Source organism: Rana temporaria, chromosome 2, assembly GCF_905171775.1.
Source record: "Rana temporaria chromosome 2, aRanTem1.1, whole genome shotgun sequence".
Lineage (NCBI taxonomy): Eukaryota > Metazoa > Chordata > Amphibia > Anura > Ranidae > Rana > Rana temporaria.
The window spans coordinates 3,217,909-3,242,570 of record NC_053490.1 but is presented as its reverse complement, the minus strand read 5'-3'; the positions used below and the strand labels follow the sequence as shown (position 1 = coordinate 3,242,570).

Genomic DNA, 24,662 nt, shown 5'->3' with positions numbered 1-24,662 from the left:
TGTGGGGGGTCTGCGGGTGGGGGGCTTATCAAAATCTGGAAGACCCCATTAACAAAGGGGACCCCCAGATCCTGCCCCCCCATGTTAATTGGTAATGGGGTCTGGTGTGAATTTTGGGGGAACTCCACACCATTTTTTTTTTAATTTGGGGTGGAGTTCCCCTTAAAATCCACACCAGACCTGAAGGGTCTGGAATGGATATTTCGGGGGAACCCCACATTTTTTTAATTGATGGCGGGGTTCCCCTTAATATCCATTCCAGACCTGAAGGGCCTGGTAATAGAATTTGGGGGGACCCCCACGCTATTTTTTATTTTTTTTTAATATGAATGAATTCGCTCTGAATTGCCAGAGCCGACAATTATTATAGCCGCAAGTCCGGTTTTAAAAGACTTTTTTTTCTTTCAGAAATGACACTTTGTGCAGGGACAGCTCTATGTACGGGAAACATGCGATATTTCACATGCTGACTTTACACCCCCCCCCTAGGTACGGAATTTACAGTAATATTTCACTTTTATTGTTTTACTTTTAGCATTATTAAAATCACTGCTCCCGAAAAAAACTGCCATTTTTAAAACTTTTTTTGCATGGATACATGTCCCCTGGGGCAGGACCCGGGTCCCCAAACACTTTTTAGGACAATAACTTGCATATTAGCCTTTAAAATTAGCACTTTAGATTTCAAAAGTTCAAGTCCCATAGACTTTAACGGGGTTCTAAAGTTCACATGAACATTTTGTGTGTTCGCAAGTTCTGGTGCGAACCGAACAGGGGGGTGTTCGGCTCATCCCTACTCACAGCTAATCACAACAATGTACACTGAATAAATCTATTGCATTCAGTAAAAATTATTGCTTATAGCAATTAAATTCACTGCTATAAGCAATCATAGTGTGTAAAAAAAAAATCCAGATGACCTCCCAGAGTAGTACAGTGTTACTATGGTAACACTGTATTGCTCTGGTCAAATCACATCACATCACATCACATCACATCAAGAGGACCTCAGCAGCCAGTTCAGCTGGCGAAATGCCTGGTAGAAATACAAGACTGGCAATAAGCTTGGACTGAACGCAGCCAAAACTGAAGTTCTAATAATTGGTCCTACTAGCCCCCTATTGCTGGCTGCTTGGCCTCCATCTTTCCGACCCGCACCCATTCCAGCCAAGCAGGTAAAAAACCTAGAAGTCATAATTGATGACACCCTCTCGTTTGTGCCCCACTTTAGAAACATCCTGCGGAATGCCAATTACCATCTAAGGCTCCTCAGAAAAGTAAAACATCTATTCACGCAAAATAACAGATCACTACTTGCCCAGGCTTTTATCCATTCCCGGTTAGACGGGGCAAACTTATTTCTATTGGGTGCCCCGCAGAAATGGGCCCATAAGCTCCAAGTGGTTCAGAACCACACTGCTCGCTTTGTACTCGGTCTAGCGAGACAAGACCATATTAGCCTGGCCAGGAGATCACTTCATTGGCTCCCTATCGAGCAGAGAGTGATCTTTAAAACACTCTGTATCTTCTTTCGTGCATACTGGGGACAGGGTCCCAAGTATTTACGCAGCTTGGCGGTGCACTATGAACCCTCGCACCCATTAAGATCCAAGACCCAACATTTAGCCACAGTTATTCCATCTAAACTTTCTTCCATGGGAGGCAAACGACTCCAGAGTAGGGGTGCCATGCTGTGGAATGCCCTCTCCTTGGAACTTAAGATGACACCTAACCTGCTCCTCTTCAGAAAAAAACTGAAGACGGAGCTGTTCGTCCAGGCCTATGGATACATTTTTTTTTCGCTTTTCCCTCTCACAGTCCGCCCCCTCATTGAAGGGGCCACTTGCCTCTCTAATAACTATGATGTCTTCTACCCCTCCTCTAGTATCCCCACTGTTCCTTTTTTCTTTTCTATTTTTTTTCTCATACACTTCACGGCTCTTTCCTCTTGCTCCTCTAAGGCCTCATACACACGACCGAACATGTCTGCTGAAACTGGTCCGCGGACCATGTTCGGTAGTGTAGGGCCGACCGGACCGGATTCCAGGCCTAGCGGACAGGTTTCCAGCGGACAACTGTTTCTTAGCATGCCAAGAAAGATGTCTGCTGGAACCATGTGCATCGGACATGTCCGATGGTCAGTACGACTCATCAGACATGTCCGCTCGGCCGAAATCCCTTGCATGCGTCAAAGTGATTCGACGCATGCGTGGAAGCATTGAACTTCCGGGGTCGCGTACGTCGCCGCGTCATCATCGTCGCCACATCACCGCGTATCCTGTCCGTGGGGAATTTGGTCTGATGGTGTGTACAGCCATCAGACCAAATGATCCCAGCGGACATGTCCGATGAAAACGTTCCGCGGACCGTTTTCATCGGACATGTTCTATCGTCTGTACGAGGCCTAAGGGCTGGATACCCTTTCCTTTCACTGCCCTCTCTTCTCTTTTCTCTCTCTTCCTCACCACGGATTAATTCAAAGTAACATCTCACCAGCGGTGATTAGACGCTCACTTCACAGTGGGCATTTGGCGCCTAACTAAGCTCAAAAATCAATCAATCATGCATGTAAAACAAGATATTTAAAAAATAATAATTAAAAATACTTCTTGGCTTTTTTTTTTACATCCTGTCATCAGTGTCCCTGCTTATCTCCACACCAGTTATATGATGATGCTGTACTGCACTGGGGACAATGTGCAAACAATAAAAAAAATGCTAAATATTGTGACAAACACGTTACAACTTCATAAAGCCCGTCATGCCTCTTACTCCTTGGATGGTATACTTTCCACAAAGGGGTCATTTGGGGGTATTTGTACCATCCTGGGATTTATGGCCCTCAAGAAAATAAAGAAATGTTGCAGTTTTGAAGTGGTTTATGGGGTTATGGCAGAAGCCGGCAATTCCGTTTTTTTATAAAAGCGATCCGAGCAGCTGATTAGCCGCTGGATCACTTTTAGAAGCAGTGAGATAGGTCGTCCCCCCTCCCGCTGCTCATTTATCGGGCTTTACTGTTCTTACCAGTTTTCAGGCCTTTTGGAATTACTGAGCATTTAGATCCAGTATTTTTCTTTACATAGTAAAATCCTATCAAAGTCTCCTCTCCTATGGATACATTTAGGGAAAAGATCCCCTTCGGTTTCATGTTTTTTTTTTCCCGTGTGGATTTTCCTAGAATGTTGTGCTAAAATATTCTCTTTTATTTTCTCATCTTTTCCAGGAGGTCCCTTGATGTCCCTCAGATGTTCACCGATACGGATTTTAAATTGTCGCTTTGTTTTCCCCTCTATAGAATTTTTTACATGGACATTCCAACATGTAAATCACTTTTCTTGTAGAGAAATTTCTAAAACTTTTAATTTGAATTGTTTTAGATTGATCCAAATCGGTGAATATCTGAGGAACATGTGAGGTACATTGAATGAAATTACAAATTAGTGAATTAGTAGAGAATGTTGGAAAAGAACAGACAGGACAGACATGTGACCAATGATAGCGCTAAGGGTTAAATATTACCCCCCCCCCCCGTCAATCATAAATGAATATCATGGCCAACTAAAAAGGCTTATGGGAAAACTCCCAAAGTCTCAAACCAACAAAATGAAACCTTCTGCATGCGGTGATAAATCTTGCAGGAAATAGATTTAGGAGCTTTAAAGAGGAGCTCCAGCCCCCCTAACAAATACTCTAGCTGCTAATATAAGGACACTTTCCTGTCCAGCGATCCAGCGATGTCCTCACCGAACCAATTTGTCAATGGCCTTTGGGTGCAGGCATTGGCATCTCAAGTAAGGTAACAGGAAGTGATGCCCTTTGGCTTCACAGCCAGTTTCCTACGCCTTGTGAATGGTCCTGCAGTCTTCTGGGACCTGTGATGTGTCCCAGAATATTATGGGGGAAAGAGGGGGGTCAACCATTAGCTGAGATCACCACGGTGACCTGAGCTGGAGTTGGGGGTGGGTATCTCCCCCCTCTCTCTACAAAAGTGCCAGGTGTGGCAGTGGAGGAGGGGCGGATGCAAACAAGTGGAACTTCCCCTTTTGGGTGGAGCTCTGCTTTAAGGCATGGTTGGGATAACCACATTTTCAGTGCCTCTGTCTCTCTGACTGCGACATTATGGCGGAAACTTCGGACAATTTTTACACATTTTTGGGACCATTGTCATTTTCACAGCAAAAAATGCATTTAAAATGCATTGTTTACTGTGAAAATGACAGTTGCAGTTTGGGAGTTAACCACAAGGGGGCGCTGAAGGGGTTATGTGTTCCCTGAAGTGTGTTTACAACTGTAGGGGGTGTGGCTGTAGGTCTGACGTCATTGATTGTGCGTCCCTATATTAGGCAACACACAATTGATGACAGCGCCACAGTGAAGAACGGGGAAGCCGTGTTTACATATGGCTCTCTCCGTTCTTCAGCTCTGGGGACCGATCGCCAGACTCTAGCGGCGATCGGGTCCACGAGTCCCGTCGTCCCAGAGCTCCCGCGACCCACCGCTGGGTCGCTTTATACAACCACGTACAGGTATGTGATTGTGCCCAGCGGTGCCATTCTGCCGACGTATATCGTCGTTAGGCGGTCCGTAAGTGGTTAAGGGGGTCTGAATACTTTCCGTACCCACTGTATGTGGTATCCCCATACTCAGGAGGAACATCAGAGAATGTTTTGGGGTGTAATTCTATTCATTTCTATACTATGTATGAGAAATATATTATTATACAACAGCTGTGAGTAAACAAAATAATCTACAATTTCATTTTGTTTCTTAATTTTACAAAAACTGTGATCTCACCATACCTCATTCTGTAGATGTTTCTTCTATCCTGACACCTCAGTACCTCATGAAATGTGATCGGTAGTCAGCAAATTTGATGCAAAATTTACGCACTTTGAAATCCTAAAAAGGTGCTCCTTGGATTTTGGGCCCCTTTATGCATCTAGGAGGCAAAAACATTTCACACATGTGGTATCTCCGTACTCAGGGCGGTAGAAGAATGTGTTTTGGGGTGTAATTGTAAGGATTCCTGTGCCGTGTGTGAGAAATAACTTGTTAAAGTGACAACTTTGTTAAATAAAATCAAGTTTTATTTACTTTCTTCATTTTCAAAAAAGTGGCAAAAGATTACAACTTCAAATAAACTCATCATACTTCTTACTGAAGAGCTTGGAGTGTCTACTTTCCAAAAATGTGTCATTTCGGTGATATTTGTAATGTCCTAGAATTTTAGAACCTCAATAAAATGAGATGGACAATCAGAACATCGGGGATGTTACATTTCATATATATACTCACCATAGTCTGTAGAATCGATAACTCTCACACAGAATACATAATATACACTGATTTGTTTTTGAGCAAATAAATGCAGCAGAATATATTTTAGCCTAAATTTATGAAGAAAGATAAAGTTTTATGGCAGAAACTAAAGAAAACAAAAATGTTCAGTATTTTTCCATCTATACTGTATAGACCAGGGGTCTCCAAACCTTTCAAACAAAGGGCCAGTTTTGTGTCCTTAAGACTTTAGGAGGGCCGAATTGTGGCCAGCGGAAATGGCAAATGTCTCGGGCCCAGCATCGGTGACAATAAATATGGCCCCAAGGTTGGTCTCAGTAGGAGGAGGAGTAGTAGAGCCCCTATTAGTAGGAGGAATAGTATCCCATCATTGGTATCAGTGGAAGAAGTAGTGCCCCCTTATTAGTGTCAATGGGATGAATAGCGCCTCATATCAGTTGGAGGCATAGTGCCCCAAGGACCGGATAAAGGCTAGTAAAGGGCCACATCTGGCCCTCGGGCTGCAGTTTGGAGACCCCTGGTATAGACAATAAAAAAAACACAATGGCAAATAGATACCACCAAAAGAATGCTCTCTGTTCTGAAAAAAATATATATAAAATGAATTTTATGAACAGTATTACATGACTGAGTAATTGTCAATTAAAATGCTGAAAATGTAAAGATGGACGGGACTTGCTCTCCGCGGGAATATTTAAATGTTTTTAATGCTGTTAAAATCAACAATGTTTGCTATAAAATTACTTAGAACCCCCAAACAGTAGATATTTTCTGAAATCAGAGGCACCGGAAAATAAAATAGTGGCTGTTGCATTTTTTTTAAGTCACACAATATTTGTGATGCCATTTATCGCAGATTTTCATAAAACAAAAAAAAAAAGATACATTAAAATTAATTTTAGCACACAAACACAATACCATACTCATATTTGTTGTGAAATATAAGAGATTAGGTTGCGGCTTTGGAATAAATTAATAAAAGTATTTAAAATGTTTCCAATGTATTCCCAATAAAAACCCAGGAAATAAAAATATATGTAGCTAAATTTCCTATCAAAAGTACCAGTTGCAGACCACCTGAAGTACATATACTGTGGGCGGGTGACAGCTACATGCTAAGTGACGTGCCTGTATCACTAAGTACATGTGTACTGGTGTGCCCCCCCTGGGGTGTGCAGTGCACCACTACAGTGACCACCGTGTCCACAAGACACAGCACATTTCCAGGAACCATCCACGTTATCACAATGTCAACGAAGCTGTTATGAATCAATTCTATTCATAACAGCTGTAAATCCTGTAGTGATGCAGTGATTGTCCCACAGCTATCACATGGTACCTGAGCCATTCACAGCACCCTGTACCATGTGATAGCTGTGGGCCAATCACAACACACAATAGATATGAATGTAATCCAGTCATGACAGTTCAAAACATCACTGTAACAGCAAACCAAAGTGTCAAAAAAGTCAATCCTGATCAAACCTCCTCCCTCCAAGAGTAGTACAGTGTCACTGAACTACGCTAAAGAAAGAATGTAGAAAAAAAGTTAAAGAATAAAATTAAATTGTTTAAAATGTTAAATAAATTAAATACTTTTTTAAAATATGTATTTTTAACATACTGTCACCAGTCAGTGTCCTTAATAACTGCCATATCAGTCATATGATGGCGCTGTACTGCGCTGGTGACAGTATGTAAAAGAAAACAAAAAATGAAAAAAAAAACAATCCCCAAAAATTGTGATGAAAAATTACTATTTCAAAAAACTTGCCATGACTCCTACTAAATCCCTCAGATTGTGTACATTCCAAAAATAGGTCCTTTAGGGGTATTTCCACTGTCCCGGCATTTTAGGGGCCCCAATAAATTAGATAGTACATCAGGATTGATCAATTGTCAAATATTCCATAGCTTGTAGATGCTATAACTTTCACACAAACCAATTAATATGCATTTATTTGGAATTTTTAAAATTATGGACATGTAGTAGAATTCATTTTTGCCAAACTATATGAAAACATTTTATTTTATTGGATATGTTTTATAGCAGAAAGTAGAAAATATTTTTTTTTTTTGAATATTCATATTTTTTCCAATGATATAATAAAAAATAAGTAGCACTGTGCCAAATGGCAAAAAGAAAATGCTCTGGTCATGAAGGGTGTAAAACTTTCCGGGGGTAAGGTAGTTAAAGCCCTATCAGTCCCAAAAATCTGATGATGTGTACATTTGGGTAGACTATAAATGCTAGACATATAGGGCCAGATCCACAAAGAAGTTACGCTGGCGTATCTATTGATACACCGCGCAACTTCTAGGATGCTCCGGAATTTTGCTAAGATCCGACTGGCGTAAGCCTCTTACGCCGTTGTATCTTAGTTGCATATTTACGCTGGCCGCTAGGTGGCGCGTCCGTAGATTTAAGCGAGGAATATGCAAATTAGGTAGATACGCCGATTCACAAACGTACGTCCGCCCAGGGCATTTTTTACGTCGTTTACGTAAGGCTTTTTCCGGCGTAAAGTTACCCCTGCTATATGAGGCATACGCAATGTTAAGTATGGACATCGGGCCACCGTCAAATTTTTTACGTTTTACGTCGTTTGCGTAAGTCGTTCGCGAATAGGGCTGTGCGTAAGTTACGTTCACGTCTAAAGCATTGACGATTTGCGGCGTAATTTGGAGCATGCGCACTAGGATTCTTTCACGGACGTCGCATGCGCCGTTCGTAAAAAACGTCAATACGTGGGGTCATGATTAGTTAGCATAGAACACGCCCCCAACCAGCCTCTTTTGAATTAGGCGGGCTTACGCCGCCTGATATACGCTACGCGGCGGTAACTAAAGACGAAACTTCTTTGTGAATACAGTTCTCGCCTTTCTAAGTTACGGCGGCGTAGCGTTTCTGAGATACGCTATGCCCGCCTAAAGATAGGCGCATGTACATGGATCTGGCCTATAATGTGCAGAACTGAGACATTGCCAGAAATAAAAATGCTCTGATACTCAAAGGGTTAAAGGAGAGAAAGGCCCCGGGACTAAAATGGTTAATGACAGATTGGGCAAAATCAATAATGACATACATGGTGCATAGTTACACTTAACATCACACAATGTTTTCAGGGTCAAAAATTGTTCTTCACAAATAAAGTCTACAAAAAAAAGGATCGGCTACCCCTTTAATAACTTCTTCCAGTGTTTCCTCACCGCAGCTGAAGCTTGTGGATCCTCTGGTGTTTGATTAGCCTGGAATTAACCATAAAAGCTTTGTCACATTCAGAACATTGAAATGGCTTCTCTCCAGTGTGAACCCTCTGGTGACTGATAAGGTGCGACTTCTGTGTAAAAGCTTTGTCACATTCAGAACACTGATATCGTTTTTCTCCAGTGTGAACCCTCTGGTGTCTGATAAGGATTGACTTCTGTGTAAAAGCTTTGTCACATTCAGAACATTCATATGACTTCTCTTCAATGTGCATTTTCTGATGTCTGTTAAGCCCTTTCCTGTCTGTATAAGCTTTGCCACATTCAGAACACTCATAGGGCCTCTCTCCAGTGTGAATCATCTGGTGACTGACAAGTTCTCTCTTCTCTGCAAAAGCTTTTTTACATTCAGAACACTCATACCGCTTCTTTCCAGTGTGATTCATCTGGTGAATGAAAAGGTGCGACTTTGTTTTATAAGCTTTGTTACATTCAGAACACTGATAAGGCTTCTCTCCAGTGTGAACCCTCTGGTGTGTTAACAGCTCTCTCTTTGTTGTAAAAGCTTTGCCACATTCAAAACACTCATATGGCTTCTTTCCAGTGTGAATCCTCTGGTGTATGATAAGATTTGACTTCTCTGTAAAAGCTTTGTCACATTCAGAACACTGATATGGCTTCTCTCCAGTATGAATCCTCTTGTGTGCGATAAGATTTGACTTCTCCGTAAAAGCTTTGTCACATTCAGAACAATGATACGGCTTCTCTCCAGTGTGAACCCTCTTGTGTGTGATAAGATTACACTTTTTTGTAAACGTTTTATCACATTCAGAACACTGATATGGCTTCTTTCCAGTGTGAACCTTCTGGTGTGTGATATGTTTTGCCTCCATAGTAAAACCTTTATCACATTCCAAACAAGAAATATCTTCTGAAATGACTCCTCTTATGTATACATGGGTTGGACTTTACTGTAAAGTCATTGTCACTTCCAGAACACTGCAATGACTTCTCTCTTGTTGTCCTCTGAGGTCCTCAATGTTGAAGAGGATTCAGAACACTTACAACATTTAGAACTCGGATACGTTTTGAATCCTGAGTGAATCCTGTGTGAATTGCAAATAAAGACTTTCCTTCACTTAAGACACTCATATGGCTCGTTTCTCATCTGACTTGGTCATATTTTTTAAGACAAGGATGTCCAAAAACTCGGTTCGTCAATCCACCTATACAGAAAAAAATAAAAAGTCAGAATTTTATATAAAAGATTAAATAAAGTTGCTTTCTATTTTTTATATTCATTATTAAATATATCTTATATATAGAAGGAATGTACAATATTATACATGTTTAAATATTTGTATTCTATTTTATTGGGGACAATCTATTATTCCCATTGGCTGGTAACATTTTCAATTTATTACAATTTCCTGCAGGAGAATCTCATTTCTTTGTTCTAATTTAGAGCATTGTGCTGCATAGTGATGGGGGGTGCTTGGGATTGACTTGTGGGCACCTTTCGCAAAGCCATTTAAAAATCCAAACATTGCCAATGTAAATACAAACCCCATTGAAGTCAATAGGAGGCAAATTCTGAGTAACATTTTTTCCAGAAGTCTTTCAAGACAACATCTTTGAGAGTGAAGACTTCTCCTCCCATTCCCAGGAAACACTGCACCTCCTAAACTTTTAAAAGGACTGGGCCGCATTCAGATACATTGGCGTATATGTCCGGCCTGCGTAATGTATCTCAGATACGTTACGCCGCTCTAACTTTGGGCTTGAGTTCTTTATTCACAAAGAACTTGCGCCCTTAGTTAGAGCGACGTAGTGTATGTGTTGCGGCGTAAGGCAGCGTAATTCAAATGGGGATGTAGGGGGCGTGTTTTATTTAAATTTCCCTTGACCCCGCGTTTTTTACGTTTTACTTGAATGGCGCATGCGCCATCCGTAAAATATCCCAGTGCGCATGCTCGAAATTCTGCCGCAAGGACGTCATTGCTTTCGACGTGAACGTAAATTACGTCCATCCGTATTCGCTAACGACGTAAAAAATTCAAAATGCGAGGCGGAAACAATGCCCATACTTAACATTAGCTACCCCTCATAGCAGGGGTAACTATACGCCGGAAAAAGCTGAACGCAAACGACGTAAAAAAAAATGCTGGGCGGTTGTTCGTTTCTGAATCGGCGTAACTCCTCATTTGCATATTTGTCGCGTACAAAAACCGAAATGCCATCCTAGCGGCCGGCCTGGAATTGCAGCCTAAGATCCGACGGTGTAAGTCACTTACACCTGTCGGATCTTAGGGAGATCTATTCGGAACCTGATTCTATGAATCAGTCGCATAGATACGACCGACGGAACTCAGAGATACGACGGCATATCAGGAGATACGCCAGCGTATCTCTTTCTGAATCTGCCCCACTGTCTCCAGCTAGCCCCTCAGTTCATTCAGTTTACCTTTGGCCCAGTGCTGGAACAAGGTAATCCAGGGCCTGGGGCTAAAATGGAAAACTGCCCCCCCAGTCTATCATCCCCACCAATTCCCGATCCCTGTTGGGAAAAGAAGAGGGCAGGTTAATATATCTGCATGTGCCAACATTTTTGTAATGTTTGTAGCATCCTATTGCATAGTAACAATATTTTTTACATCTGGCGACTGCAGACTTTAGCCCGCTGTCAGCTGAATACAGGTCATAGAAGTGCAGAAATAAGTGCACTCTGGTTACCTACAGTGTCCTTTCACATGGGTATTTCTTTCAGGTCCTCCTCTCAATTTGTCAGGAAGACCTGATCGAAAAGGTCCATGCAGCCCTGTCAGGAGGACCTGATCGGGAAAGGTCCATGCAGCCCTATCAGGAGGACCTGATTGGAAAGGTCCATGCAGCCCTATGGACAGGCTGATGTAAATGGACTTTTTACACCTCCCTAGCTCTGAATCCTTCCAGGTCTGGAGTTTTTGTTTTAAAAGGACTGTGTCCTCTTCCATTTATCTGGACCTAAATGTGACACATCGGAGAAAGCCTGATGTAACCAGACAGTAAATAGACACTGGAGTCTGTTTTCATCCAGCCGCCCATAGAACTGTCACAGGTCCTCCTGTGTCTCCTGCCACAAACAGAAACGGGGACAGATGTAAAAAACTGACATCCATCCTGTTCAGCTCTGATTCAGGAAGGGATCTGCTCATGGATCCTCTGCTGATTGAAGTGGGCTCCGTTCCATTTCAGAGGACCCTTAGGGCTTGTTCACACATGTGTCTGGGGGAAGTAAAACCGGGTGGTTGAGCCATGATTTTACTGACCCCCTGTCTGAACACTAAACATACAACTGCTACCAGCTGTACACATGCCGCGGCCACGGTGCTGTGCCTAAACAGAAGGTTGCCATGAATAAGCACTGATTTTGTGCGAAACGTCGGCTGTTCCCCTGTTTCTGTTGCTGTGATCTGGTGATGTATTTGCTGTTCATTTAATAAAAGACAACCTGTACGGTTTTTGGAGTGCGGCCATCCATCCTTCATTCAACTTTTATGCTTGCCTAGTGCACCGCCAGCACCCTTGGAATCCTGTATCAGTGTGTGACCATATAGTAGACCCACCTGGAGCGGTGACTTTCTTTCTTCCAGAAGGTTGCTGCCGCCGAATGTGATAATGCAGTTCAATGGGGCTTTAGTGCAACCGCCCTGCATGTGACTGTAGAGGGGTAGTACTGCAATTATCAGGTTAGGGGCCCATTCACACCAGGAAATTCATGGGAATCGCATGGGAATGTTGTGCGGTTCCGGTGCAATTCATATGCAGTTCTGTGCAGTGTGATTTCTGCCCCATTCATTTTGAATGACCTTAAAATCGCACTGCACCAAAAGTATTGCATGCACTACATTTATGAGACGCATGGCAACCCCCTTGCATGCTACTTATGTACCATGTGATCTGGTGTGGGTAAACACACTGCGTTTGCATCCTGCATTTGGAGTGACGTTAAGGGCAGTGTGAGTGGAATGTGGTGCGGGAAGTCACACGGGAATGTGTCTTTTCCCGCACTGCATTCTAGTGTGAATGGGCCCGGAATCAGGCGATGAGGAGGCAACATATCACCTCCTCACCACCTCTCAAACAGTTCTGGAAAAAGATCCAAGCATGAATCACTTTTCATAGGAGCAACAGTCACACGCTATAGCTGGCCGTAGACAGATCAAAATTTGGCTCAGTAGAATCTGGATGAATTTCTATCCATCTATAGGCAGGCTGGTTGTACTAAAGTTGTTTTATCGAACAATAAATTCAACAAGCCAGTCTGTTTTGTTTTTTGGGGACAATCACTGCCTCAGAGTATATCCATCAGCAATGATCATTGTATAAATAAATAAATATTCCTGCGCTTATCCCTCCACCTCTCAATGTGAATAAACAAAGCAATTGATGAAAATCACAAATGAAAGAAAGCTGCAACCAAAAAGTCCGAACACAAGACTTAACAGTAATTAAAAGTAGGTGCGCCATCTAGTGACAAACTCGGAAAACTACTCAGATGATAATAAATAATATCAGAACAATAATCTTATACATGTGTAACATCTTTCCAGACCGTGAGAGGTTACCATTTCCTGGTGCTGGACAACGTGTTTCTGAGGCTTCGTTCGGTCAGAGGGAGAGCGGTGGAGAAGGTGGCCGGCTGACCGATGCCTTCAAACATGTTTTTACTCCTCAGCATCCAGGGCTGAGAGGTTCAAGCAACCATCGTCAGCGTCTGCATTACAAGGTGCAGGAATATCTAGGGGCAAGAGCAGACTTGGAGAACTTTCCAACAAAGCATGCACTGGGTTACTGGGTCTTGAGGATGGACCACTGGCCAGAACTTGCTCAATATGCAATTGAGCTACTGCCCTGTCCTGCTATCAGTGTGCTTTCAGAACACACATTCAGTGCTGCTGGAGGGTTTGTAAGGAATCAAAGAGTGCGCCTGTCCACAGACTCCGTTGATAGGCTCACATTTATGAAAATGAATCAGTCCTCGATCAGCAGCTATCAAGCAGCTGATGCTGATTTAACTGATTGAATTTGCTATGGATTAACTACACATCCTTTAAAAAAAAAAAAAACACAGCGTGCGGTTCTCTACCCCCCCCCCCTAAAAAAAAATCCATACCAGGCCCTTTGGATCTGCTATGGATTTTAAGGGGAAGTCCATACTAAAATTGTAAAAAAGTTTGGCGTGGGGTCCCCCCAAAATCCATACCAGACTCCTATCCATGCAAGCAGCCTGGCAGGCCGTAAAAGGGGGGTGAGCACCCCCTCCTCCTGAACCATATACCAGGCTGCTTGCCCTCAAAATGGGCAGGGTGCTTTGGGGTCCCCCAAAGCACCCTCCCCATGTTGATGGGGACAAGGGCCTCATCCCCACAACCCTGCCCCAATGTATGTGGGGGTATGCGGGTAGGGGGCTTATTGGAAACTTGAAGACCTCTTTAACAAGGGGACCCCAGATCCTGGCCCCCCTATCTGAATGGGTATGGGGTACATTGTGGGAGGTGCTCTGTGTTGTACTCTCGCCTTCTGTCAGAAGAGCGCTCCTCCGTAGAGCACATGAGACCGGATCGCTTTTGCTGCAGATCGCATTGCACTGTACACACACACACAGTTTGATTACCGCCCCCCATCCACATTTCCTGCTGCCGGGAGGTGAGCATTCCTTGGAGGAGATAGGGGGCGGTAATCAAACTGTGTGTGTCCAGAGCAATGCGATCTGCAGTAAGAGTGATCCTGTCTCAAGTGCGGTATGGATGAACACTCTTCTGAATGTGACAGAGCGCAACACAGGACACCTCCTCCTGGCTTTGTAGTGACTTCCTCCTGTAAGTTGGGGAGGGGGATGGGTGGCTATCTGTACTGGGAAATGTAATTGGGATTTGGGGAGCGGGGATATGTTCAAGAAGGAAGAATGTGGGATATGTGCTAGGAGGGTTTGAGCCAAGAGAGGAGATGTTTGTGCTAGGAGTGGGGTGGGAGATTAGTGCTGGGGGGGTGGGGATTTGGGTATAGAAGGTAATTTAGAGGGGGTTGTGCTGGGAGGAAGGATTTGTGAGAATTTGTCCTTAGAGAGGAATTGAAGAAAGATTTCTGCTGGGAGGGGGGATGGGGGGGGTTGTGCCAGGAGAGGTGGAGGAGAAGATTTGTGCTAGGATAGAAAGTTTGAGAAGAAATAGGATGTGTGCTAGGCGGGTGATTTTTTTGGAGTGAGGACGATTTGTGCTGGGAGGGGGAATTTAAACTGGGAGTTGGTGGAATATGTACTGTACATTATTGTTTGGGGAGAATTTTGGCTTGAAGATGGAATTTATGTTTTTTTTTTGTATGATGGAATGTTTGTGTCCACTGATAATGATTTTCATGTATTTTAGTGGAAATATTGTTTTGATATTTTCTAGGGGGGCATCAGGTAGGCTGTACGGGCCCTGCATTTTCTAACAGCGGCCCTAATACCAGTGGTGGCACGTCCATTAGGCGAGCATGAGTGCCGCCCCCCGATCCATGCGTCCGGCTCCCTAATCTACATTCGGAGCACCGAGGCTCTAATAGGCTTCAACATAGGGTGGGCTTTGGGGCGAAGAGCACTGCACTCTGAGCCCACTCAGTTGTGTGAGAATTAATATTCTCTATTCTCACACTGATTCACCTCCCGGCCAATCAGGAAGTAGGTCGTGAGACGCGTCATCTGATTGCTTGAAATGAGAGGTGATCCTATTGGATACATAGGAAGAGGAGACGCCCGCCCACTGCCTGACACCCATTGCCACGCTGCCTGGAACCTAGATGAGGCAAGTGCTGGGTGACCGACTGACCACGAGTAGTGTTGAGCAGAATATGCCATATTCGATTTCGCGATATATCTCGAATATATATTCGAATATTCGAGATATATTCGCTAAATTCGAATATTCGTGATATTTTATCGAAAGTAAATGATTGCGATTTTTCGCTATTGCGAATGCGAAAATAATTGCGATTTTTTGATAACTGCGGTAGGAGCACTCTGATTGGCTCAGAATATTCGTGATATTTTATCGAAATATCGCAACATGCGAATGCGATATTTATTGCGCAATTTCGAGAAATGCTGGAGGAGCGCTCTGATTGGCTCAGAATATTCGTGATATTTTATCGAAATATCGCAACATGCGAATGCGATATTTATTGCGCAATTTCGAGAAATGCTGTAGGAGCACTCTGATTGGCTCAGAATATTCGTGATATTTTACAATACAAAATAATTGCGAATATTCGGCAAATGCGGAAGGAGCACTCTGATTGGCTCAGAATATTCTTGATATTTTACAATACAAAATAATTGCGAATATTCGGCAAATGCAGAAGGAGCACTCTGATTGGCTCAGAATATTCTTGATATTTTACAATACAAAATAATTGCGAATATTCGGCAAATGCAGAAGGAGCACTCTGATTGGCTCAGAATATTCTTGATATTTTACAATACAAAATAATTGCGAATATTCGGCAAATGCGGAAGGAGCACTCTGATTGGCTCAGAATATTCTTGATATTTTACAATAGAAAATAAAAAGTGTTTTGCATTGGTGGTGATTCTTTACTCTATCCATCTGTCACAGCCGTTTGTCAATCAAACACCTTGAAGATTGAACACGTTCATGCTGCATGCTTTGGACTTTTTTTCACTTCACATATCAAAGACATTTTTATGAAAGATTATTTTTCTATTATTGGGACTATATTTCTTTATATATTTGTTTCACTGTGTATTTCACAAGTTATTTGCGCTTGCTTATTTTATAATTTGCCCACATGTCTTGTCACTAGACATATTTTTTATTCTTGTAGAGCGACTCCATTTTCTGTCTTGTATTAATTTATGTTGTATAACATTTTTGAGTTGCTGCTGTATTCTCCCCTTTTTTAAGGTATGCGCAATTTTTTCCTTCTTACAAAAAATAATAATATCAAACATACAAATATTCATAACATACACATACACATACACAAAGCCCCCCCCTTTTGCATCAGAGACAATCAGAGTTCTCCTACCACAGTTATCGAAAATTCGCAATCATTTTCGCATTCGCAATAGCGAAAAATCGCAATTTTTTTTTTTTCAATTTGGCAACATAATAGGATCGCCTCAGCTTAGCTACTCGGCCCAGGGTCTCTAATCATACCAGCAATGCTTTTAGACGTCGATAGGATGTGATCTGTTTTAAAAATCAAATTGAAAAAATGCGAATATTCGGAATTGCGAATATTCACCGCGAAATTCGAAATATAGCGCGATTTCTCGAATATGCTATATTCGAGTCGAATATTCGCAATGCGAATATTCGTGAGCAACACTAACCACGAGTAGAGGGGTCAGCACTATTGTAATGTACAACACAATATATAGAGTAGAGGGGTCAGCACTATTGTAATGTACAACACAATATATAGAGTAGAGAGGTCAGCACTATTGTAATGTACAACACAATATATAGAGTAGAGCGGTCAGCACTATTGTAATGTACAACACAATATAGAGTAGAGCGGTCAGCACTATTGTAATGTACAACACAATATATAGAGTAGAGGGGTCAGCACTATTGTAATGTACAACACAATATATAGAGTAGAGAGGTCAGCACTATTGTAATGTACAACACAATATATAGAGTAGAGAGGTCAGCACTATTGTAATGTACAACACAATATATAGAGTAGAGGGGTCAGCACTATTGTAATGTACAACACAATATATAGAGTAGAGGGGTCAGCACAATATTATAGTCATAGTGCCCCTTATACTGCTGGTCAGGGGGGACAAATGATTTGGGTCTGTGGTCAGCAGGATGAAAACAATGTTCAGCCATAGTGGTCAGTGGGAGGAGTCTGTTGTTACAGACTATGGTATCGGGGTACAGGGATGTGGGGGGTCAGACAACACACGGGGTATCACCTTCTGTTGTATATCCACAGAAATCACCCAGCACGCTGGCAGATTGTCAGGGGAACCCCAAGTTCCCACCCCAGACAGGGGTAACAGCTGTATAACAGCACACACACTCTATTATCCCACCACTGCCACACACATGACAAGGAGGGAAGCCCCACGGGAACTAGAGAACCAGGAGAGGACCTTGTTTGGTGGAGGAGGGAAGGAGAGGGAGATTATTGGTAGCCAGTAATACCAGCTGTGATAGACTTGCCACGGCCTGCAATACCTCTGATCACCACTAGAAGGAGACTCCGCCCATATCTAGCTGGCTGGCCACAAAGACTAGAGCAGTCTAGTAATCAGCAGACACTTCTTGGGTTCCTCAGGCTCCCCTACAATAGGGTGACCAGACGTCCCCGGTCTCCGGGGACAGTCCCCTGATAAAGTACACGGTCCCTGGACAAAATCTGCAACCGGATTCAGAGGCAGCGCCTATACCCATTGCTTACAACCTAGTTCTAGCAGGACATGCAGCAATGTGAATATCTATCCAGCATAGCAGGGATTGGTGGACAAGCCGGGGGGGGGGCGTAAATGGCCACAAGTGAGTGGAGCTGAAAAAGTTCTGATGATGGGGATGGGCGGGGCCGATATTCAGAGCCTCACCCCCTTTGTCAAACAACCTGTGCATAGACAAAAAGCTGGTGTTTATACATTGGTGGGCGGGGGGAAGGTGGCAGGGGGCGGGACCAATTGTAACTACTGTATGTGTACCAGCAGCGGTGTATGATTCAGGTTTATTATACACCGCTGTGGGTGCGTATACTGTAGTTACAATTGGCCCCGCCCCCTTCCTCCCCGCCCACCAATGTATAAACACTGTTTGTCAATGCAGGGTTGTCTGATAAAGGGGGCGGAGCTCTGCATATGATCCCCGCCCATCCAACATCAGAGGTTGGACTTGACAGCTCCACTCACTGTCACTGCTCAGGTCACTGCCATAGGGTGCAGATCGAGGGGGCAGTACAATGGGAAACCCTGGGGGGTGTTTGGACATACGTATTGGAGATCAGCATCTCCGCCCAGCATCCTTCCCTGGGGAGCTACTGACTCCCCTACAGAGCAGAACATATAGAGAGACCAGCTGTACCCACCAATCACTGTGCCCGCCAATCACTGAACCCCCCAATCACTGCACCCGACAAACACTGCGCCCGCCAAACACTGAACCCGCCAAACACTGCGCCCGCCAATCACTGCACCCACCAATCACTGTGCACGCCAATCACTGCGCCCGCCAATCACTGCGCCCGCCAATCACTGCGCCCGCCAATCACTGAGCCCGCCAATCACTGAGCCCGCCAATCACTGAGCCCGCCAATCACTGAGCCCGCCAATCACTGAACCCGCCAATCACTGAACCCGCCAATCACTGAGCCCGCCAATCACTGTGCCCGCCAATCACTGAGCCCACCAATCACTGCACCGGCCAATCACTGCGCCCGCCAATCACTGAACCCACCAATCACTGCGCCCGCCAATCACTGCGCCCGCCAATCACTGCGCCCGCCAATCACTGCGCCCGCCAATCACTCCCCCCGCCAATCACTCCCCCCGCCAATCACTCCCCCCGCCAATCACTCCCCCCGCCAATCACTGCACCCGCCAATCACTCCCCCCGCCAATCACTCCCCCCGCCAATCACTGCCCCCGCCAATCACTACGCCCGCCAATCACTCCCCCCGCCAATCACTCCCCCCGCCAATCACTCCCCCCGCCAATCACTCCCCCCGCCAATCACTGCGCCCGCCAATCACTGCGCCCGCCAATCACTGAACCCGCCAATCACTGCGCCCGCCAATCACTGCGCCCTCCAATCACTGCACCCGCCAATCACTGCACCCACCAATCACTGCACCCACCAATCACTGAACCCACCAATCACTGCACCCACCAATCACTGTGCCCGCCAATCACTGAACCCACCTATCACTGCGCCCACCAATCACTGAACCCACCTATCACTGAACCCACCAATCACTGCACCCACTCAGAAGGCGGATCCAGGATGGTGGAGCGGCACCGCCTCCGAGTCACCAAACAGACACAACATCTGAAGGGAGAAGGTTTACTCACTCTTCTATCAGAACTCCATCTCAACTGTCTGCTGCACCGACCTCTTCTCCCCTGCAGAGTCCTCACCATCTCCAGCCTCTTCTCCTCTGCAGAGCCTCTGGCTCTAATCAAGTGCTTCAAAATACACCCCCCTGCTTATCCCCGCCAGAGTGATTCATGTGTCTGGCGTCCTGAAAGGGGTCGCCACGGGCCGCCACTGGTGCAAGAATATTGTTTTTTGTGGAAAACACAGGCACAGCAGCCTATTCAAATGAAGAGGCCACAAGTGTGACCCAGAGCTAAAGGAGATGTATGGCCAAAGCTTGTTTGTCTGTACTTCTCCTATGGATCACAGGGGTGCAGTTTGTTCGGCACTCCTGTGACCCGGATTCAGCCGACAACGGGCTGAAGTCTGCTGTTGGCTGATGTCACAGAGCTGGCTTGTGCTTGAAAAACCACTGTGCAAATACCACGTGACATAAAACAATTGCAATTTTATTCTCTAGGGTCTCTGCTAAATATATATATAATGTTTGGGGGGTTCATTTTCTAGCAAACAAAACTGATTGTTACTTATAAACAACAAATGTCAGAAAAAGGCTGAGACATGAAAGGGTTAATGATAATAAAATATTGACATGAATTGTACATTATATGATGATTATATATCGGGGGGTTTCACCATTTCACGGGACATACTGACCACCATTGTACACCATGAAGAAACCTCCACTCACTGACCACGCCCACTTGCTGGTCACACCCACTTTTTGGCAACACACACAGGTAGCGCACCCCATCCCCCCTCCAAGTTTTTTCTCTATCTTATCTTCTTAACATTTGGTAGTCATATCCCAAACATTCTAATGCCGCGTACACACCATCACTTTTTGTGATGAAAAAAAACGACTTTTTAAAAACGTAATTTTATTTGACCGTGTGTGGGGGAAAACGTCGTTTTATGTCTTCTGAAAAACAACCAAAAACAAAATTTGAGCATGCTTCAATTTTTTGTGTCACAAAAAATCACTGTGTGTAGCTAAAACGACGTTTAAAACAACGTTTTTAAACCCGCGCATGCTCAGAAGCAAGTTATGAAGCGAGCTTCAATGGAAAAGAGTGCTGAACGTAACCGCGCTTTGCTAGAGCATTTTGAAAAAACGATGGTGTGTAGGCAACGTCGTTTTTGAAAATGAAGTTTCAAAACGTTGTTTTTACTTCACAAAAAATGATTTTTTTTTTCATAAAAGAAAAACGACCGTCTGTACGCGGCATTAGAAGTATCTTCTTAGAATCTTTGAGGAAAAAATGCCGATGTCCGCGGTCATTGTGCTCAGTAAAGAAACAGGCGGTATTGGACTGGTGCTCAGTGGTGGGATGGGGGGGCTCCGAGGGTACAGTAGGGTGGACAGGGGGGAAGTGGGGGGACAGAGAGGGGACAGGGGGCAGTAGGTTCAACACATGGGAGGATGGGACAGTAGGGGAACACATGGGAGGATGGGACAGTAGGGGAACACATGGGAGGATGGGACAGTAGGGGAACACATGATAGGACAGGGGGCAGTAGGGGGACTCATGGGAGGATGGGACAGTAGGGGAACACATGGGAGGATGGGACAGTAGGGGAACACATGGGAGGATGGGACAGTAGGGGAACACATGGAAGGATGGGACAGTAGGGAAACACATGGGAGGATGGGACAGTAGGGGAACACATGGGAGGATGGGACAGTAGGGGAACACATGGGAGGATGGGACAGTAGGGGAACACATGGGAGGATGGGACAGTAGGGGAAAACATGGGAGGATGGGACAGTAGGGGAACACATGGGAGGACAGGGGACAGTAGGGAGACAGAGGTGTGGGCATTTTGGCAGCAGGGGAACAAATGGGAGAGGGGGCATTGGCAGGAAATAGGGGAGGACAGGGGGCACTGGGGGACAGAGGTGTGGATGGGTTGTAGTGGGGTGAATGAGGAGATGAATACCTGGCGGATGGTCCCTCTTGGCTCCTCTGATGAGTCTTCTATGGTCGGGTGACTTCTGACTCTTCCCAGCACGGTGACTGGACATGAAGGGGAAAATCTCTCCCAACTCTCGGCTTCTCTTCCTCCGTGTCCCCGATGGAAGATGGAGGCTTCTTGTCCTGGCTGAGAGGTGTGAGGGACGTTCTGTGTCTGCACTACGGATCTGGGAAGACTCCAATCACATTGTGAGCCAGCTTCCTCACAGGGGGCCCCTCCCCCACAGATGCCTCAGGGCCATGCTGACTACAAACACAGTGTGGGGGAGGGGGGAATAACAAAGAGGACCCCTCCCCCATTCTCTGGGATGACACAATAGAATCTCATTCCAGGTTGGTCATGTGAAGAAGGTTTGTTGGACGTTCTTCTGGTTAGTGGAGGGAAATGAACGTTGATTATTGAGCGCAGTGAGGAGAAGATTGGGAGGAGCAGGATGGGGAATGTTTCTCTCTCATATTGCACCCCCCGGGGGATCACCTCATACACTTCATCTTCTACATGTGCTGGACGCCATGACACTCATTTCTTGGGGGAAACTTTCTCCCGGAGTTCTTGGAGGAGATGAAAGGAATGTTGTACGAGGCATGTGTGAGACAAGGCACATGACATCACACGCCCCGCCTTCTGCATGCGCGGTATAACATACATTTTCATACTGGCGGTGTGGGGGAGGGGAGGTACAATAAGGGCTTCAGCAGGGATTGGATGGAATTGGATCCATGTATTGGCTTGCTGGTTGTACACGGGTCAGTCTATTGATCGATTTGTGTACAACCAGTCTGTCAGGTTTTTCCTGAATCATCAATACCACTGGCTATAGGCGGCAACACCGATCATTGTATTCTGATGGTGGGGGAGGGTCTCCTCTGTCAGAGCATAATAGCACAGCGGGAGGGATTCTCAGCAACAAGTAAAAACACAAAGGCTCAGATTCTCAAAGGACTTACGATGGCGCAGCGCCATGTACGCCGTCGTAAGTCCTAATCTGGCCCGTCGTATCTATGCGACTGATTCTTAGAATCAGTTACGCATAGATATCCATGAGATCCGACAGGCGTAAGTCTCTTACGTCGTCGGATCTTAACTGCAATTTATTTTTTGCCCGCTAGGTGGCGTTTCCATCGATTTCCACGTTGAGTATGCAAATTAGCTAGATATGCGAATTCCCGAACGTACATGCGGCTGACGCAGTAAAGTTACAACATTTATGTTAGGCTTTTCCCGGCGTAAAGTTGCCCCTGCTATATGAGGCGCAGCCAATGTTAAGTGTGGCCGTTGTTCCCGCGTCGAAATTTTAAAAAGTTACGTCGTTTGCGTAAGTCGTCCGTGAATGGGGCTGGATGTCATTTACGTTCACGTCGAAACCAATGACGTCCTTGCGACGTCATTTGGAGCAATGCACACTGGGATATTTTACGGACGGCGCATGCGCAGTTCGTTCGGCGCGGGGACGCGCTTCATTTAAATGATACACGCCCCCTACCCACCAAATTTGAATTACGCCGCGTGATTTACGCTATGCCGCCGCAACTTTACAGGCAAGTGATTTGTGAATAAAGCACTTGCCTGAAAAACTTGCGGCGGCGTAACGTAAATGAGATACGTTACGCCCGCACAATTTTGCGGCGATCTACGAGAATCTGGGCCAAAGTAGCTAAAACCCGGGACTACATAGAAACATCATCCACACTTCTATTAACCCCTCCCATACCGGACACCCCTCGACCTCCCATACCGGACACCCCTCCCCCTTCCATACCGGACACCCCTCCCCCTCCCATGCCGGACACCCCTCCCCCTTCCATACCGGACACCCCTCCCCCTCCCATACCGGACACCCCTCCCCCTTCCATACTGGACACCCCTCCCCCTTCCATACTGGACACCCCTCCCCCTCCCATACCAGACACCCCTCCCCCTTCCATACTGGACACCCCTCCCCCTCCCATACCGGACACCCCTCCCCCTTCCTGCCCAGGACAATTTTCAGATTTCAGCGCTCTCATGCCGCGTACACACAATCGTTTTTCGGCATGTAAAAAACAATGTTTTTCAGCCTCTAGAAAAAACAACGTTTTTTCCAACTTCATCATCAAAACGGCCTTGCCTACACACGATCGTAAAAAAATGCTCTAGCAAAGCGCGGTGACATACAACACGTACAACGCACTATAAAGGGGAAGTTCCATTCGGATGGCGCCACCCTTTGGGCTGCTTTAGCTGATTTCTTGTAGTAAAAGACGATTTGCGCTTTTCTGTCTGTTACAGCGTGATGAATGTGCGATCTCCATTACGAACGCTAGTTTTACCACAACGAGCGCTCCCGTCTCATAACTTGCTTCTGAGCATGCGCGGATTTTTCACGTTGTTAAAGCCCACACACGATAATTTTTTACAACCCGAAAAACGACATAGTTTAAAACGTCGTGAAAAAATGGAGCATGTTTGAATTTTTTTTTTTACGTTTTTCAGAACCCGAAAAATGCAGTGAAGCCCACATACCATCGTTTTAAATGAAATTTTTTAAAAACGTTGTTTTTTACATGCCGTAAAACGATCGTGTGTACGCGGCATCGCACTTTGAATGACAATTACTCCGTCATGTAACACTGCACACATAGGACATTTGTATCATTTTCTTCCCACAGATTTCTTCTGGTGATATTTAATCATCTCGGGGGGTTTATTTTTTGCAAAATAAATGAGAAAATTCCAAACTTTTATTCTTAGTTTCTGTTATATAATTTTACAAATTAGTAATTTTTCTTCTGCACTGATATTCAGGGCACAGATGGGCACTGATAAGGGGCGGCTCTGATATTCAGGGCACTGATGGGCACTGATGAGGGGCGGCTCTGATATTCAGGGCTCTGATAGGCACTGATAAGGGGCGGCTCTGATATTCAGGGCACTGATGGGCACTGATGAGGGGCGGCTCTGATATTCAGGGCACTGATGGGCACTGATAAGGGGCAGCACTGATGGGCACTGATGAGGGGCGGCTCTGATATTCAGGGCACTGATGATCGGTGTAAACAATGTACTCTCTGTGCCCTATCAGACCCACCAGTT

At 45.0% G+C, this 24,662-nt stretch overlaps 1 protein-coding gene and 2 pseudogenes across 2 annotated transcripts in view; 1 reads left to right on the top strand and 2 right to left on the bottom strand.

Annotated features, from left to right (window-relative positions):
* The window catches only part of LOC120928403 (zinc finger protein 300-like), a 1,021,177-nt gene that overhangs the window by 350,950 nt on the left and 645,565 nt on the right, over positions 1-24,662 (bottom strand). The gene's annotated exons all lie outside the window — the stretch shown is intronic.
* The window catches only part of LOC120928420, a 399,135-nt pseudogene that overhangs the window by 260,302 nt on the left and 114,171 nt on the right, over positions 1-24,662 (top strand).
* Positions 1-24,662, bottom strand: part of LOC120928419 — a 304,228-nt pseudogene that overhangs the window by 227,643 nt on the left and 51,923 nt on the right.